Consider the following 20332-nt stretch of genomic DNA (forward strand, 5'->3'; position numbering starts at 1 on the left):
TAATACCTTCTTGAATATGAAGGTTTATAATTTTTGTCACATTTGGGAAAATTTTAGCCATTAAGTCCTTAAATTTTTTTTTTCATCCCGCACTATTTCTGTTCTCTCTCTGGGACTCCATTATATAAGTGCTATATTTATCTATTATTGTCCCAAAGGTTCCTGAGGCACTGTCCATTTTATTTTATTTTACTTTTTAATCTAGAGCCTCTCTATGATTCAGTTTGGTTTCTATCTATCTCTCTTCATGTTCACTGACTCGTTCATCTACCATTTTCATTATGTTATTGAGCCCTTTCAGTGAGGTTTTACTTGATTATTTTATTATTTAGACAAAATTACCATTATATCTTTACAGAGAATTTCTGTTTTTTTCACTTGTTTCAAACATTTTTGTAATTTCTTTTTTTTAACATTTTTTATTGATTTATAATCATTTTACAATGTTGTGTCAAATTCCAGTGTTCAGCACAATTTTTCAGTTATTCATGGACATATACACATTCATTGTCACATTTTTTTCTCTGTGAGATATCATAACATTTTGTGTATATTTCCCTGTGCTATAAAGTGTAGTCTATTCTACAATTTTGAAATCACAGTCTATCCCTTCCCACCCTCCACCCCCCTGGTAACCACAAGTCTGTATTCTCTGCCTGTGAGACTATTTCTGTCCTTTATTTACGCTTTGTTTTTGTTTGTTTGTTTGTTTTTGTTTTTGTTTTTTAGATTCCACATATGAGCGATCTCATATGGTATTTTTCTTTCCCTTTCTGGCTTACTTCACTTAGAATGACATTTTCCAGGAGCATCCATGTTGCTTCAAATGGCATTATGTAGTAAGTTTTTATGGCTGAGTAGTATTCCATTGTATAAGTATACCACTTCTTCTTTATCCAGTCACCTGTTAATGGACATTTAGGCTGTTTCCATGTCTTGGCTATTGTAAATAATGCTGCTATGAACATTGCGGTGAAGGTGTCATACTGAAGTAGGGTTCTTTCTGGATATAAGCCCTGGAGTGGGATTCCTGGGTCATATGGTAAGTCTATTCCTAGTCTTTTGAGGAATCTCCACACTGTTTTCCATAGTGGCTGCACCAAACTGCATTCCCACCAGCAGTGTAGGAGGGTTCCCCTTTCTCCACAGCCTCTCCAGCATTTGTCATTTGTGGATTTTTGAATGACGGCCATTCTGACTGGTGTGAGGTGACACCTCATTGTAGTTTTGATTTGCATTTCTCTGATAATTAGTGATATTGAGCATTTTTTCATGTGCTTTTTGATCATTTGTATGTCTTCCTTGGAGAATTGCTTGCTTAGGTCTTCTGCCCATTTTTGGATTGGGTTGTTTATTTTTTTCTTATTGAGTCGTATGAGCTGCTTATATATTCTGGAGATCAAGATTTTGTCGGTTTCACTTGCAAAAATTTTCTCCCATTCCGTAGGTTTTCTTCTTGTTTTAATTCTGGTTTCCTTTGCTGTGCAGAAGCTTGTAAGTTTCATTAGGTCCCATTTGTTTATTCTTGCTTTTATTACTTTTAGGAGAAAATTTTCTAAATGTATCTCAGATAATGTTTTGCCTATGTTTTCCTCTAGGAGGTTTATTGTATCTTGTCCTATGTTTAAGTCTTTAATCCATATTGAGTTTATTTTTGTATATGGTGTAAGGGAGTGTTCTAGCTTCATTATTTTACATGCTGCTGTCCAGTTTTCCCAACACCATTGGCTGAAGAGACTGTCTTTATTCCAATGTATATTCTTGCCTCCTTTGTCAAAGATGAGTTGACCAAAAGTTTGTGGGTTCATTTCTGGGCTCTCTATTCTGTTCCATTGGTCTATATGTCTGTTTTGGTACCAGTACCATGCTGTCTTGATGACTGTAGCTCTATAGTATTGTCTGAAGTCTGGGAGAGTTATTCCTCCTGCCTCTTTCTTTCTCTTCAGTAATGCTTTGGCAATTCTAGGTCTTTGATGGTTCCATATGAATTTTATTATGATTTGTTCTACTTCTGTGAAATATGTCCTGGGTAATAGAATAGAGATTGAATTAAATCTGTAGATTGCCTTGGGCAGTGTGACCATTTTAACAATATTGATTCTTCCAATCAAAGAGCATGGAAAATCTTTCCCTTTTTTAAGGTCTTCTTTAATTTCCTTCATCAATGGTTTATAGTTTTCTGTGTATAATTCTTTCACCTCCTTGGTTAGATTTATTCCCAGATATTTTATTACTTTGGGTGCTATTTTAAAGGGGATTGTTTCTTTACTTTCTTCTTCTGTTGATTTATCGTTAGTGTAAAGAAATGCAACTGATTTTTGAACGTTAATTTTGTAACCTGGTACCTTGCTGAATTCTTCAATCAGCTCTAGTAGCTTTTGTGTGGACCTTTTAGGGTTTTCTATATATAGCAACATGTCATCAGCATATAATGACACTTTTACCTCTTCTTTTCCAATTTGGATCCCTTTTATTTCTTTCTCTTGCCTGAGTGCTGTGGCTAGGAGTTCCAGGACTATGTTGAATAGGAGTGGTGATAGTGGGCATCCTTGTGTTGTCCCAGATTTTAGTGGGAAGCTTTTGAGTTTTTCACATTTGAGTACTATGCTGGCTGTAGGTTTCTCATATATAGCTTTTATTATGTTGAGATATGTTCCCTCTATACCCACTTTGGTGAGAGTTTTTATCATAAATGGGTGTTGAATTGTATCAAATGCTTTTTTGCATCGATTGAAATGATCATGTGGTTTTTGTCCTTTCTCTTGTTGATGTGATGTATTACACTGATTGATTTGGGTATTTTGAACCAGCCTTGTGTACCTGGGATGAACCCCACTTGGTCATGATGTATAATCTTTTTTATGTGTTGTTGGATTCTATTTGCTAAAATTTTGGTGAGGATTTTGGCGTCTATATTCATCAGTGATATTGGCCTATAATTCTCTTTTTTTGTAGTGTCTTTGCCTGGTTTTGGTATCAGGGTGATGGTGGCTTCATAGAATGAGTTTGGGAGTAATCCCTCCTTTCCAATCGTCTGGAAGAGTTTGAGTAGGACTGGTATGTGTTCTTCTTTGTATGTTTGGTAGAATTCCCAGGTGAAGCCATCCTGTCCTGGACTTTTATTTGTAGGGAGGTTTTTAATTGCTATTTCTATTTCCTTTCTAGTGATCGGATTGTTCAAGTGTTCAGATTCTTCTTGATTCAGTTTTGGTGGACAGTATGTTTCCAGAAACTTGTCCATCTCCTCTAGGTTATCCAGTTTGGTTCCATATAGTTTTTCATAATATTCTCGTATGATATTCTGTATTTCTATTTTGTTTGTTGTAATTTCTCCATTTTCCTTTCTTATTTTGCTAATTTGTGCTCTCTCTTTTTTCTTCTTTGTGAGTTTGGCCAGAGGTTTGTCGATTTTATTTACTTTTTCAAAAAACCAGCTTTTGGTTTGGTTGATTTTTTCTATGGTTTTGTTAATCTCTATTGTATTTAATTCCTCTCTGATCTTTATTATTTCCCTCCTTCTGCTGCTTTTTTGGGCTTTTTGTTCTTCTTTTTCTAATTCATTCAGGTGGTGGGTTAAATTGTTTATTTGAGATTGTTCTTCTTTTTTGAGGATGGCCTGTATTGCTATAAACTTCACTCTTAGCACAGCCTTTGCTGTGTCCCATAGGTTTTGAGTTGTTGTGCTTTCATTATCATTTGTGTCAAGGTATTTTTTAATTTCAGCTTTGATTTCCTCATTGATCCTTTGTTTTTCCAATAACATATTGTTTAATCTCCATGCTTTCCTTTTTTTCTCCTTTGTTTCTCTCTTGTTGATTTCCAGTTTCATGGCATTGTGGTCAGTAAAGATGCTTGAGATAAATTCTATCTTCTTAAAATTGTTGAGGTTTCTTTTGTGCCCAAGTACATGATCGATCCTGGAAAATGTTCCATGTGCACTTGAAAATAATGTATATCCTATTTTTTGGGGGTGTAATGCTCTGAAAATATCCACCAAATCGAGTTTTTCTATTGTAGTATTTAATTTCTCTGTTGCCTTGTTTATTTTCTGTCTGGAAGATCTGTCTAGTGATGTTAATGCAGTGTTAAAATCTCCAACTATGATTGTGTTCCCATCAATATCCCCCTTTATCTCTGTTAGTAATTCTTGTACGTACTTAAGTACCCCTATATTGGGTGCATATATATTATCGAGTGTAATATCCTCATGTTGTATCACTCCTTTAATCATTATGAAATGTCTTTCTTTATCTTTCTTTATGGCCTTTGTTTTAAAGTCTATTTTGTCTGAAATCAGTACTGCAACACCTGCTTTTTTGGCTTTTCCATTTGCATGGAATATCCTTTTCCATCCTTTCACTCTCAATCTATATGTGTCCTTCTCCCTAAAGTGGGTCTCTTGTATGCAGCATATTGAAGGTTCTTGCTTTATTATCCAGTCTGCCACTCTGTGTCTTTTGACTGGAGCATTTAGTCCATTAACATTTACAGTAATTAATGATAGATGTGTGTTTATTGCCATTTTGAACTTATCTTTGCAGTTGAATTGGTATTTCCTCTTTGTTCCTTTCTTCTTCCTTTTGTGGTTTGGTAATTTTCCTTTGTATTATCATGGATTTTATTTAATTTTTGTGACCCCTTTGTAAATTTTTGGCTTGTTGTTACCGTTTTTTGTAAATCTATCAACCCATTACTATACCTGTTTTTATTAAACTGATAGTAACATGATCTCAAACCCATACTACTGTTTAAAAAATTTAAAGAAAGAAAAAAATATTCTATATTTCCCTGCCTCCCTCTCCCACTCTCAGTGATTTGTATGTCTTCTTTTATAATTTCATGTTTACTTTATTTGTAATTCATGAGTTATCACCTTTCCAGTTGTGTGTTTCTCATTTCTGTAGCATCCTGCTGCTATTCTATTTAGAATAGCCCTTTCAATATTTCTTTTAGCATGGGTTTAGTGTTGCTAAATTCCTGCAGCTTTTTTTCTGTCTGTGAATCTCTTTATTTCTCCTTCTATCCTCAAGGATAGCCTTGCTGGATAAAGTATCCTAGGCTGCATCTTTTTTTCATTCAGGGCTTTGAATATATCTTGCCACTCCCTTCTGGCCTGTAGTGTTGGTTAGAGAAATCAACTGAGAGCCTTATGGGTGTTCCCTTGTAACTTACTCTTTGCTTTTCTCTTGCTGCCTTTAGAATCATTTCTTTATCCTTGACTCTGGCCATCTTGATTATGATATGTCTTGGTGTGGGTCTATTTGGGTTCTTCCTGTTTGGGACCCTCTGAGCTTCCTGTACTTGGATATCTGATTCCTTCTTTAAGTTTGTGAAGTTTTCAGTCATGATTTCTTCAAAAACCTTTTCAATCCCCTTTGATCTTTCTTCTCCTTCTGGGACCCCTATTATGTGAAGATTGGGATGCTTTATATTATCCCATAGGTCTCTTATGCTATTTTCATTATTTTTTATTTGCTTCTCTTCTAGTTCTTCTGAATGGGTGCTTTCTATTGCCCTGTCTTCTAGATCACTAATTCGTTCCTCTGCATTATCTAGTCGGCTTTGCACAGCTATTAGATCATTCCTCATCTCTGTCAATGAGTTTACCCATTCTACTTGGCTCTTCTTTATTGCTTCAATTTCATTTTTGACATATTTTATATCTCTAAACACTACCTCTTTTAATTCCTTCAGCAATTCGATCACTCCTTTTTTTGAAATCTTGATCTAGTAGGCAATCGATGTCTATTTCGTTGATCTTTCTTTCAGGGGATTTCTCTTGTTCTTTTAATTGGGAAAGGTTTTTCTGCTTCTTCATCTTGCTCATACCTCTTTGGCACTGTGGTTTATGGAGTATCAGTTGTTTATTTCGGTCCTTAAGAATTTTATCTATGTGATGCCTATTTAGGAATAGAACTTAGGAAAAAAAGGAAAAAATATAAGAGAGAGAGAGAAAGAATTTTAAAAGAAGGGAGAAAGAGGGTTTGAAAACAGTGTATAATGAATAATAGAAGAGTGAGTTGAAGCAGAGTATTAATCGGGTTGAGACGTCCTTTTAAAACCTTCCCAAAAAAAGGGGGGTGAGGTGAATAGATGTATTTGAAACCTGTGTCTAATCAATAGCAGGACATCAAAACCCAAGAGGAATAGAAATGAATTAAGAAGTAAAGATTAAGAGAGTAATAGAAAATAGAACCGGTGAAAACCGATTTAAAAAAAAAAGGGGGGGGGGTTTGTCGGTGTTCTCCTGGAGTCTGTGTGCTTTTAATGTGAAGTCTTTCTGTCTTCGTCATGTTTTGGAAGCTCAGCTTGCTGTTTTCAGACGCCCTCCGTTGGCGCCCTCTTCTGTGCTGCTCCCAGCACCTGTCGGCAAGCAGATCGCGCCTCCTCCTAACACTGGATCAGGTGCAGCTCTCTGCTGTGGGCGGGCGGGTCGCTGCCCCTCCGGATGCTGCAGTCAGATGTTGCAGACTGGCCGGGTAGGAGGGCGGGTCGTGCCCCCTCCCAGCACCTCGGTCAGGGGCTGTGTTCCTGCCCGTAAGGCGTGGGGGCCGCTCTCCCTCTACCTGCGCCACTGGTATTTCCGCTGCTCTGTGCGGCTGCGTGCTCTGCCCTGGTCAGCGCTCTGCAGGTGGGTGCGGGGAAGACCTGTCCCTTCTCCGAGCCAAAACCCAGCTCCTTGTTTGTCTTTGTGGTGTAAGTTCTCTGAGGGACTAGGATGGAAGGACCCTTTCTGCCCTGGGCTCAGGCCAGTCTCAGTTTGGCCTTTGAGGCTGCTAAGCCCTTCGGGGAGGATGCAGGTTTCGCCGCCGCCCCCGCCTGAGTGCTAAGCGCGGAGGATATGGCAGCTGTGCCTGAGCCCCGCCTCTCTTCCCCTGAAAACTTTCCGCGGGTTTTCAGAGATGGGGGTGTGCACCCTTCCCCCGAGAGCACATCAACCTTGCTGTTTTATGGAGGGCCCAGGTTGTTCTGCCCTGTGCACCCACAGCCACTGCGCACAGCCCCTTGCATTCCCCCGGGGCTGCCTCCGTGCTGCCACTTCCGTCCTCCGCCCGGCTTGGGCAGCCTGGCCCTGCCCGCTGCTGCCGGCCCACGTCTCAGGCTGGGTGTCGGGGGGACGCTCTGTGCCCGTTTAACTTAGTTCTGTTAGTCAAGGGCTGCTCTGTACAGATCCGAGCCTCGGAGGCTCCCCCTCCATCCCGCTGGCCTCTCAGTTGGAGAGGGGAGACCTAGCGAGAGAGCGCCAGTCCTCCTTTGCCACTCCCTCCCCGCGGGACCCGTCCCTCGCTGCTTTGCCTTTTGTTCTTTCTTTTTTCCTTTTCTCCTACCAGATTTTTGGCGTCTTTATCTTTTGAAGAGGGCGATGTTCTGTCGGAGTTCCACAGGTTCTCTGGTTGGCTGAGTGGGTCTGTAGATGTGAGTCTTGGTGTATTTGTGGGAGAGGGTGACCTGCGAGCGTCCTTCTACTCCGCCATCTTCTCCAGGTATCTGTAATTTCTTATTGAAGCATTTTTATATTGGCTGCTTTAAAAATGCATCTTAGATAATTCCAGCATGTGTTTCATTTCAGATGTGGTGTTTGTTAATTGCCTTTTCTCATTCAATTTGAGGTTTTCCTGTTTTTCCTTCTTTGCTTTTTTTTTCTTTTTTTTGAATGATGAGTGATTTTCAATTATTTCATAGACACTTTTGTATTATGAGGCTCTGGAACTTGTTTAAATCTTATTTAAATTTAAGTCTCCTAAAGCAAAGAAACAAAAGCAAAAATAAATAAATGGGACCTATGAAAACTTAAAAGCTTTTGTACTACAAAGGAAACCTTCAAAAAAAGAAAAAGACAACCTACTGAGTTGGAGAAGACAATTGCAAATGATATGACTAAGATGTTGATATCCAACATACATAAAGAGCTCATATAACTCAACATCAAAAACAAACAAGCAAACAAACAACCCAATTAAAAATGGCCAATGTAAATAGACATTTTTCCAAAGAAGAAATGTAGATAGCCAATAAGCACATGAAAATATGCTCAACATCACTAACCATCAGGGGAATGTAAATTAAAGCCACAATGAGATGTCATCTCACATTGGTCAGAATGGCTATCATTAAAAACAACAGAAATAGCAAATGTTGGTGAGGATATGGAGAAAAGAGAGCCCTCATACACTATTGGTGGGAATGTAAATTGGTGCAGCCATTGTCAAAAACACTATGGAAGTTTCTCAAAAAGCTATAAATAGAACTACGATATGACCCAGCAATTCCACTCCTAAGTATGTATCCCCCCAAAATAAAAACACTAATTTGAAAAGATACAATGCACCCTAATGTTTATAGTAAACTTATGCACAATTGTCAATGTTTGGAAGCAATCTAAGTGTCCATCAACAGATGAATGGATAAAGAAGATGTGGTATGTGTGTGTGTATATATATGTACACACACATAATGTAATACTACTCGGCCATAAAAAAGAATGAAATTTTGTTATTTTTAGCAACCTGCATGGACTTGGAGGGCATTATACTAACTGAAATAAGTCAGACAGAGACAGACAAATGCTGTATGATATTACTTATGTATGGAATAAAAAAATACAACAAACTAGTTAATAAAATGAAAAAGAAGTAGACTTACAGATATAAAGAACAAATTACTTTTCCATTTAGTGGGGAGAGTGAAGGGTGAGGGACAATATAGTAGTAGGGGAAAAAGTTTTGTTATAGGATTATGTAAAATCATCTGTGTGAAACTTCTGAAGATTGTAAAGCACTATAAAATTTAAAGAATCTTTCATTCAATTAAAAATAAAATTAAAAATCTTCTACTTTAACAGACCACTACTGTGCCAAGAAAGAAATGGAATAAAGGAACCACTTCATATCATTGAGTGGAGATGGGAGTCCAGGTTGTCTACTCAGCTTCCATGGACACCACTCTAAAAGAGAGAGAGGTGAATGCCTTGCTACCACCAAGCAGTGAAGGTTCTTCATTGAACCCCACTGATGTGAGATGGGGAAAAGTGTAGAATTTTTTCCCATGAGGGATTTCTGGAGTAGAGAAGGTGCTGTGAAAAAGATTTCTATCCTTCTAGGCTACCCCTTTCCATATGGTTTGGGTAGAGAGAGCAGACTCTTCCTGGAAATTTTTTTTTCTGTGCCTGTTGCTGTTTTAAGGTTGTGAGCTTCTCTAGCATTCAGTCTGGGATATATAGAAAGCAAAATAAAGCCCAGGAAACTTACCACTATTTTCATTCCTTGAGTTACAAGGTATCTATCCAGTCCAACTTTTCTTTCCTCTGCTCAGAGTTTTTCTGTGTTAGTATTATATATGACATCCAGAGTTTTTAGTTGTACTCTGCAGAAGGAATAGGAGGAAACATTGCTACTCCATCTTTTCCAGAACTAGAACTTCAATACTGTGCTTTGAACTTCATGTTCTATCCATGGGTTTGTATGACAGTTATATATAAGTCTCTTCCAAAATTACAGGCTTCATGATAGCAAGAAAAATGCACTTCTCATCTTTGAGATAGTAAATAAATGGTGGCAGCTCTGAAGCATTGTAAAAAACATAAAAGGCCTATGTATGCATGTGTATATTTGTTTGTGTGTAGAGGGGATATGTGTATGTGGTCTTTGCATAAATAAAAAAACTCAGTATCTATTTACACAATATATTTGAATGGAAAACACTACATTACAAATATTTGGGAGACTAACAAATATACTCCCCGCTTATCTCTTTAAAATGATCCTTTAACTATCCCTTATCAAAATCTGACCTCAGTTACACCTGAAATTCCCAAATCTGACACAGTCCTTGCTTTTAAAAAAAAATTGAGAGTTCTCTTCCATCACTATATCTTCATCTTTTGCTTGTTAAAATGTTGTTCTTTCATTTTCTTCCTTACTAAGAAAATAATCATTTGCTTAGATATATAGGAAGTTGTTAATGTTAGAAAATACTGGACCCTCTCTCAAGCTCCAAAGGCTAAGCTTTGAATATTCTGAGATAATAACAGTAACCCCATAACTCTAGGCAATGATTAGGAATGGTTACGCAGAGCAGTCTGGCCAATGAAATGTGAAGGAAAGTCTACTCATGTGTGCATGGAGATAGAGGAATTATTGGAAAACTTATTCACTCTTTTAAGAAGACACAAAAGATGGATGTCTTGCCATCTTGACTTGGGTTGCTGTTGTGTGAGAACACGATGCTGGGATTTACTGCAGCCATCTTTTTTTTTAAACATTTTTTATTGAGTTATATTCATTTAACAAAGTTGTGTCAAATTCCAGTGTAGAGAACAATTTTTCAGTTATAAATGAACATACATATATTCATTGCCACATTTTTTTCACTGTGAGCCAGCACAGGATTTTGTATATATTTCCCTGTGCTATGCAGTATAATCTTCTTTATCTATTCTACATATGCCTGTTAGTATCTACAAATTTTAAAATCCCAGTCTGACCCTTCCCAACCTCCTCCCCTTTGGCAAGCACAAGTTTGTATTCTTTGTCTATGAGTCTGTTTCTGTTTACTATTTATGTTAATTTTTGTTTCTTTGTTCTAGTTTCCACATACCAGTGATCTCATGTGGTATTTTTCTTTCTCTTTCTGGCTTTCTTCACTTAGAATGACATTCTCCAGGAGCATCCATGTTGCTGCAAATGGCATTATATTGTCATTTTTATGGCTGAATATTATTCCATTGTATAAATATACCACTTCTTCTTTATCCAGTCATCTGTTGATGGACATTTGGGCTGTTTCCATGTCTTGGCTATTGTAAACAGTGCTGCTATGAACATTGGGGTGCAGGTGTCTTTTTGAAGTAAGCTTCTTTCTGGATATATGCCCAGGAGCGAGATTACTGGGTCCTATGTTAAGTCTATTCCTAGTCTTTTGAGGAATCTCCATACTGTTTTCCATAGTGGCTGCACCAACCTGCATTCCCACCAGCAGTGTAGAAGGGTTCCCTTTTCTCCACAAACTCCAGCATTTGTCATTTGTGGGCTTTTGAATGATGGCCGTTCTGGCTGGTGTGAGGTGATACCTCATTGTAGTTTTGATTTGCATTTCTCTGATAATTAGTGATACTGAGCATTTTTTCATGTGCCTATTGATCATTTGTATGTCTTCCTTGGAGAATCGCTTGTTTAGGCCTTTTGCCCATTTTTGCATTGGGTTGTTTGGTTGTTTCTTCTTAAATCATATGAGCTGCTTATATATTCTGGAGATCAAGCCTTTGTCAGTTTCATCGTTTGCAAAAATTTTCTCCCATTGCATAGGTTGTCTTTTTGTTTTACTTATGGTTTCCTTTGCTGTGTAGAAGCTTGTAAGTTTCATTAGGTCCCATTTGTTTATTCTTGCTTTTATTTCTATTGCTTGTGTAGACTGCACTAGCAGAGCATTTTTGAGATGTATGTGAGATAATGTTTTGCCTATATTTTCTTCAAGGAGGTTTATTGTATCTTGTCTTATGTTTAAGTCTTTGATCCATTTTGAGTTTCTTTTTGTTTATAGTGTAAGGGAGTGTTCTAGTTTCATTGCTTTACATGCTGCTGTCCAGTATTCCCAACACCATTTGCTAAAGAGACTGTCTTTATTACATTGTATATTCTTGCCTCCTTTGTCAAAGATTAGTTGACAAAAATTTGTTGGTTCATGTCTGGGCTCTCTATTCTGTTCCATTGGTCCATATGTCTGTTTTTGTACCAATATTATGCTGTTTTGATGACTGTGGCTCTATAGTACTGTCTGAAGTGTGGGAGAGTTTTTCCTCCAGCCTCTTTCTTTTTCTTCAGTAATGCTTTGGCAATCCTAGGTCTTTTGTGGTTCCGTATATATTTTATTATGATTTGTTCTAGTTCTGTGAAATATGTCCTGGGTAATTTGATAGGGATTGCATTAAATCTGTAGATTGCCTTGGGCAGTGTGACCATTGTAACAATACTAATTATTCCAATCCAGGAGCATGGGATATCTTTCCCTTTTTAAAAGTCTTTTTTAATTTCCTTCATCAATGGTTTATAGTTTGTTGTGTATAATTCTTTCACCTCCTTGGTTATATTTATTCTTAGGTATTTTATTACTTTGGGTGCTATTTTAAAGGGGATTGTTTCTTTACTTTCTTTTTCTGTTGATTCATCATTAGTGTAAAGAAATGCAGCTTACTTTTTAACATTAATCTGTTTTTGAACGTTAATCTTGCAACCTGCTACCTTGCTGAATTCTTTGATTAGTTCTAGTAGTTTTGTGTGAACTTTTTAGAGTTTTCTATATATAGTATCATGTCATATTGTAGCCATCTTATACTTATGGAGAGACAAAAACAAAGGACAAAACTAAGAAATTGAAGATGGCAGAGCAGAAAAGTAGAAAGTATCTTGGACACTGGTGCCAAATTGTTCAATGAAACAAAAATTACTGGGAAAAATATCTGAAAATCCAGAAAAAAAAGAAGAGGAATGACAGAGTAAGGACCCTCTCCCCTCCAAAAGCTGATCCTCTACAAGTACAATGGACAAAAGTTGTTAAAATATACTTAAATAAGGTATCTGTGAAAACCAGCAACGTAATAGGCACTGAATATGGGAAACTAAGTTTAGAACTCCTTAAGACAAAAAGAACTATCAGATCAAATCATTACTATTTGGCTTCTCTGAAAACCCCCTAGAGAATTCCTTTTAGCAAAGCTTTTGTTATTTCACCCTATTCAAAGATTGCTCAGTGGGAAAAGACATACCCAAGAAATTTATTGACAATGATCATTGGTAATTTAACATTACAGCTTCCTGAAGTGATGAGGCTAGTTTGGGCAAAAAAGAGGGTGGCTAAAATACTTAGAAGGAAAAATATGAGGAATGAGATATACATAATGTGGCAGAAATATTCCAGTACATTCCTCAGGATGTAGAAGGTCATGCACTTTTACAGAGCTATGCATGTGTCCAAGAGAGGCATAAGAGCCTCAGTCTCCAGATTCTCTGGCTGAACCCTAGAATCTGCACAAGTTGGAAGTGAAATCTAAGGCAAAGTTTAATATTTTAGCTTTTTTTTTGAAGTATAGTCACTTATAATGTGTCAATTATTGATGTACAGCATAATGTCCCTGTCTTACATATATATACATATATCCGTTTTCATATTCCTTTTCATTAAAAGTTATTACAAGATATTGAATATATTTCCCTGTGCTATAGAGAAAAAAAATTTAATCTATTTTTATATATGGTGGTTAACATTTGAAAATCTCAAACTCCCAATTTATCCCTTCCCACTGCCTTTTCCCCAGTAACCATAAGATTGTTTACTATGTCTGCAAGTCTGTTTCTGTTATGTAGATGACTTCATTAGTGTCCTTTTTTAGATTCAACATATGAGTGAGTGAGATCATGTGGTATTTTTCTTTCTCTTTCTGGCTTATTTCACTTAGGATGATGATTTCCAGGTCCATCCACGTTATGGGAAATGACATTATTTTAATATTTTAAGGCTGAATAGTATTCCATTGTATAAATATACAACAGCTAATTTATCCAGTCATCTGTTGATGGACATTTAGGTTGCTTCCATGTCTTGGCTATTGTATATACTGCTGCTATGAACATTGAGGTGCATGTTACTTTTCAAATTAGAATTCCCCCCAAGATATGTGCCCAAGAATAGGATTGCTGGATTATATGTTAAGTTTAGTTTTAGTTTTTTGAGGAATCTCCATACTGTTTTCCATAATGTTTGCATCAAACTATACATTCTCACCAGCCGTGTAGAAGGGTTCCCTTTTCCCTACACCCTCTGCAGCATTTATGGTTTGTGGACTTTTGAATGATGGCCATACTGACTGGTGTGGGGTGATACCTCATTGTAGTTTTGATTTGCATTTCTCTGATAATTAGTGATGTTGAGCATCTTTTCATGTCCCTATTGATTGTTTGTATGTCTTCCTTGGAGAATTGCTTGTTTAGGTCTTCTGCATATTTTTGGATTGAGTTTTTTTTATTATTATTAAGTTGTATGAGCTGTTTATGTATTCTGGAAATTAAGCCTTTGCCAGTCACATCGTTTGCAAATATTTTCTCCAATTCCATAGGATGTCATTTTGTTTTGCTTATGGTTTCTTTTGCTGTGCAAAAGCTTATGAATTTAATTATGTCTTATTTAGTTATTTTTGCTTTTATTTCTAGTGCCTGGGTAGATTGCCCTAAGATGAAGTTTACATTATCATGGCATTGAATTGTGCTGTACACTGGAAATTGACACAACATTGTAAACTGACTGTAACTCAAAAAAAGTGAAGCAGATGCAAAAAATAAAAACCTAGTGACTATTAAACTGCATGAATACAATATACTGTACAGCCCTAGGAACTATATTTTAAGATGGGATAAAGAACAAACTGGAGAATTGTATGGGGCAATTAGCAATTGGGAATATGTTGGAACTCAGATCCTAGGAGAAAGGAATGATTGATAGGGACAGAACCATTTTAAAAGAATACTCAAGGAGACATGCTCTGTATTTTCAAATACATGAAGGACAGATGCACTGAGGTATAGGAGCTATAGTTTGATGAGTGTATAAGAGAAACAGCCTAACTCCCCTAAAATACAAGGTACAGAAAACGAAATACAATATTTGGAAATCAGCTGCAAAATGTCCTTTAGTGCCAGCTAATCAAAGTCCTTAAAATTCAGACTGAAGTGTTTGGACCTCAATCATAAAGATGGTGAGAATTCATTGGCGTTTTTTAATTTTCTAATTTTTTGACAAGATAAGATGCATATGGTAATAAATGTAAACTATGAAAAGACATTTACAGAAAATTCTTGACTCCCAAATCTGTCAGTTACCTTTTCATACTTATGCAATAATATATTTAATGTGAGCTCTTGTTTAAAATATGAATGTATTATCTGACATACATCTCAAAAATGATTTCTTAGAACAGTCTACTCAAGCAATAGATATAACAGTAAAAATAAACAAATGGGACCTAATGAAACTTACAAGCTTCTGCACAGCAAAGGAAACCATAAGTAAAACAAAAAGACAATCTACGCAATGGGAGAAAATTTTTTCAAAGGCTTGATCTCCAGAATATATAAGGCTTGATCTCCAGAATATATAAGCTGCTCATATGACTTAAGAAGAAAAAAACAAACAATCCAATGCAAAAATTGGCAAAAGGCCTAAACAAGCATTTCTCCAAGGAAGACATACAAATGATCAATAGGCATATTTAAAAAATGCTCAATATCACTGATTATCATAGAAATGCAAATCAAAACTACAGTGAGGTATCACCTCACACCAGTCAGAATGGCCATCATTCAAAAATCCACAAATGACAAATGCTGGAGAGGCTGCGGAGAAAGGGGAACCCTCCTACACTGCTGGTGGGAATGCAGGTTGGTGCAGCCACTGTGGAAAAGAGTGTGGAGATTCTTCAAAAGACTAGGAATAGACTTACCATATGACCCAGGAATCCCGCTCCTGGGCTTATATCTAGAAGGAACCCTATGTCAGGATGACACCTGCACCCCAATGTTCATAGCAGCACTATTTACAATAGCCAAGACATGGAAATAGCGTAAATGTCCATCAATGGATGACTGGATAAAGAAGAAGTGGTATATTTATACAATGGAATACTACTCAGCCATACAAACCAACAACATAACATATTTGCAGCAACATGGATGCTCCTGGAGACTGTCATTCTAAGTGAAATAAGCCAGAAAGAGAAAGAAAAATACCATATGATATCGCTCATATGTGGAATCTAAAAAAAACAGAAACGCAAACAAACAAACAAAGCATAAATACAAAACAGAAACAGACTCATAGACATAGAACAAAAACTTGTGGTTGCCAGGGGGGCAGAGGGTGGGAATGGATAGACTTGGATTTCAAAATTGTAGAATAGATAAACAAGATTATACTGTATAGCACAGGGAAATATACACAAGATCTTATGGTAGCTTACAGAGAAAAAATGTAACAATGAATATACATATGTTCATGTATAACTGAAAAATTGTGCTGTACACTAGAATTTGATAGAACACTGTAAAATGATTATAAATCAATAAAAAATGTTAAAAATAAAATAAAATAAAATATAAATGTAAATAGTTGCATATTCTATATTCCTTCTTCTTCTTCTTCTGTTACTTATCATGTCTTAAGATTGTTCCATATCATTACATGTAAAATTGCTTCCTTCATTTTCATAGCTGCATTATACTTTTTGTTATGGATATACCATCATTTACTTAACCAGTAGTAGGATATCCTTAAAAGGTTTAGAAAATAAAAGTGACATAATCAGGCCCATGTTCTAAGAAGTTTACTCAGGATTGGAGCAGTGAGAGATTAGAATAAAACAAGAAATTCAATGTAAGAAAGTATATCAAAACAGTTTTTATTTGTAATACATATACAAATCTGAGTTATTACAGTTATAACTCATATCAGAATTAATAAGGAGCTCAGGATTTCTGACTCCAAATCTTGACCCTTCTTTCCACATTGTATTATTTTGGCAGCCCCACCCATTTTTGTCATTTTTACTTGTGGTAGTGCTGACAATTAAGACTCTTAGGGTACTTTACCATGTTCTGAAAAGTTGGTATTCAGGAATTTTGGCTTCTCCCAACATCCTAATGAGTCAGGTCTCAGCCCTGACTTATAACTGTTGAAGTGACAGCTGAATCTAAAAGACAAAAATCAGTTCATGGAGTGAGAAAAAAACCAGACACTTGAGAAAGAGGCACCATCATGGGGCCTAGCAAGAGTATGTGGAAAGCAATAAAGCTAAAAGAGCTTAAAAAGTAATGGTCCAAGAGGTAGCAAGAAAGTAAAGAAATTTTGTGTCAGGGAATCACGTCATTGTAGTTACCCTTTTATGTGTAGCACCATATGGTTTACAAAAGTGCTTGCCATTTGAACCTCAAATTCATACTCAAGAATAGTTAACTTTTGTTACTTTTCTTCTAAAAATGTAAAAGAAAAAGAAATTAAGGGAAGGAGGAGAAGGAGCTATATAATATGCTTCTATCATGAGCTTTTTGATTTATCCCTGTAAGGAAGATACCACACCCTTATTTTACAGAGGAGACTGAATCTTAGTGTGGATAAGTAATTTGCCTAAGGTCACACAGTTGCTAAGTGGCAGACTGGGAGTATGAACCTTGTCTTTCTGATTCTAGAGCCACACTCTTTCCACCATACCATACTTTCCTTATATGAGCACTAAAATTGATACCATAGAATGCAAAAAATACATCCAGATTGCTTACAGAAATTCAAAATCACTCAGTCTTGGAGAGAAAATCTAAGATGACAAAACTACAGGAAAAATGAGAAGTCAGAAGGCTGATATGGAGCACAAGTTTAATTTGACTTGAACTTGCTATTTTGGAGGGTTGCAGCACATCATCTTACTTAGTAGGTAGGCAGCATGACTGGACGTGACAGGCATGTCCAACAACACCATCTGAGAGGAGAAATGCAAAGAGGATTCTACTAGATCACTTGAGAGTTGGAACTGTGACTTCTTTAGCTTAATCCTCTTCAAAGTTCATAACGAAGTGTCTGCTACATAGCAGTGCCTAATATGAACTGTTTAAATATGACACATATTTGTGTTCAGCTGGAAGACAGAAGAATAAAAATTTGAGTGTTCTTTTTTTTCCCAGACATACCTGTTCCACTAATTTCGTAGGGAACCAGACTTTCTCAACATTGTCTCCATTCATATATCTGTAATTTTCCCAATTTCCCTGCTCTAGCAAAATCAATTAAACATCTATGTACCAAGTACTTTGCAACTGGTACTACATTAATTGTAGAAAAATTATGTAGCCATCTATACCACTCTTAATGAAGAGTGCAGAGCCATAGGAAATCCAGCCAGCAAAACGAGGCTTTCAAACCAGTGTCAATCTTTGGACATGCCCTAGGCACAAACCTTGCTCCAAACTCAGATTGCGTTGATTTCCCCTTCAGAAAGTGAGGCAAATTTATGTAGGAATGAACTTGAATGCTTCATCCCAGGCCATGAAAATATTCTAAGCAAGGCAAGTCATGAGATGTCTGTTTCTCACCTCAGAGGACCAGATAAAACATGAATGGAGACCTGAGAAGCTCCGTAAATGGAGGCAGGGGAGATGCTGTCTGTCTCAGATCCTGTCAGGCCATGAGGCAGGGGCACGATGACCTTCCAAAGATTCTTCTGAGGTTTTTCTTTTTTTTTATTTTATGTTAAATAAATCCTTATTGAATGAGCTGGCCATCTGCCAGGCATTGTGCTAGTCACTGTGGTGGGGAAGTAGGGATGGAAATGATACTACATCTCAGGTTATTCATACCAGGAAAATGAGTAATTGAGGGTGAAGTTCTGGGTGAGTCTGAAGAGGGTAGTCAGGGATGGATTAAGAGTTTCCTATAGCAAGTAGTTTTTGAGCTGGGCCTTGAAGGATGAGTTAGTGTTTATATTTGGGGAAATATCTGCAAGGGATGGTGGAAGCAGAGAGGCTGAGGTAAAAGTAGGTGTAGTTCACTCTAGGTTGTAGTGACTAGGCTCACAGGGCCTGATGAGTAGGGAAAATGGTCATTTGCAAAAGGTTGGCCAGATTACAACTTCCCCTTTGATCAGAGAGCACCCTTGGCCAAAAAGTGAGATCCTAAGAAAGGCCATGAGAAAGAAAACTCAAACCAAAACTCATTTTCCAAACCAAATGAATATAAACTCTACAATCAGGCTAAGCCTAGGAAGACAGAGACCATATGACCTAGCCTCTCCATTTAGCAGGTGAGGAAACTGAGGCCAGAGAGGGAGAAGGATTGTCCAAGGTAATGCAACAACTCTGAAGCAGAGCTAACATTTTATCCCAAGTCTTCTGACTACACTTTCAGACTTGGAGATTCTATGAATGAACAATGTGTGAGAAGCATAATATTGTAAGGATTACTTATGGAAATTATCTAGAAGATTGTTTGGCATATGGTAGCTACTAAGTAGACAGTTGGTTCAGCGTAGTGGTTAAGAACACAAATCCTAAAGCCAAACTACTTGGATTTGAATCCAAGCTCTGCCACTCTCTGTGTGACTCTGGGCAGTTGCTGTACCTCAGTTTTGAGGGTTGTCATGAGGATTACATTGTTTAATATCTGTAGGGTGCTTAGAAAAGTAATTGACACATAAAATACTATGTAAATATGTGATAAATACATTCTGTAAGTTCATTTTCCCTTTCTACTATTGCTACCACTTAGGGGATAAGTTTAGAGAAAAATCACAGAGAAGTTTTACCTCATCTCTATTTCCAATGACTGTAATACTTTGATGCCATTTCTTCTTCTAAATATAGAAGAATAGAACTTCAGGGCAGTGGATCTGGAGGGGACTTTAGAAACTCTTTCAAGTTCTCCTTGGTCCAGAGAGGTAAGTGGTGGTATTTCAGAGGTTTAAGACAATGCACTTTGTGTTAAAATGAACACGGCTTGTATTCCAGCTGTTCTATGTGCTATGTGACTTCCTTGTGTCTATTTATAAAAGAGGGATAAAAGTATTCCTACTTATAGGGTGTTGTGAGGATTAAATGACAGAATGCACATAATACAGCACTTAGTTCACGCTTACCCTATCAGAAAAGGTTGGCAAATGGCACCTGCTATTATTTTTTAATTGATTACAATAGTGACTTGGCCACAGAGGTGACTCCCAAACACATTCTTTCTAAATCCTGATACTAAAATATTTATCCTTTGGAATACCTCATGAATGATACTCATAATTGCTCCCTGGTGAATTATGCCCCAGCTGACTGAAGATGGGAAAGTTTCTACATAGTATTGAATTAGATGGTTATTTTGATTGTTTAGCTCTGAGAGGATCCAGGATTTAGGGTTCCCAATCTAACTATCAGGCCTCAATTTCCAATAACTTCTATTTCCAAAGTGTTACACTGTTTACAAAGTCTCTTCATCTCCATTATCTCATCTGGGTTTGAAAAACAACTGGGCTATAGGATGATCAGAGATAGGTACACTTATTTTACAGGTCAGAAATTAAAGCTCATAGAAATAAATTGATTTGCCAGCGTCACACAGCATTTTGATAGCAAAGGTAACTCTCAAACCCAGATCTCATGATTCCAGTTCAATATTCTTTCCCTTACAGGATCCTGCCTAAATCCCCCAGTTTTAAATGAAGGATTAATTTAGCCTTAGCCAATCAAGTGGGCTGAGTAGTGTGTGTGTGTGTGTGTGTGTGTGTGTGTGTGTGTGTGTGTGTGTGTGTGTGTGTAGG

This window comes from Camelus dromedarius, chromosome X (assembly GCF_036321535.1).
Source record: "Camelus dromedarius isolate mCamDro1 chromosome X, mCamDro1.pat, whole genome shotgun sequence".
Taxonomy (NCBI): domain Eukaryota; kingdom Metazoa; phylum Chordata; class Mammalia; order Artiodactyla; family Camelidae; genus Camelus; species Camelus dromedarius.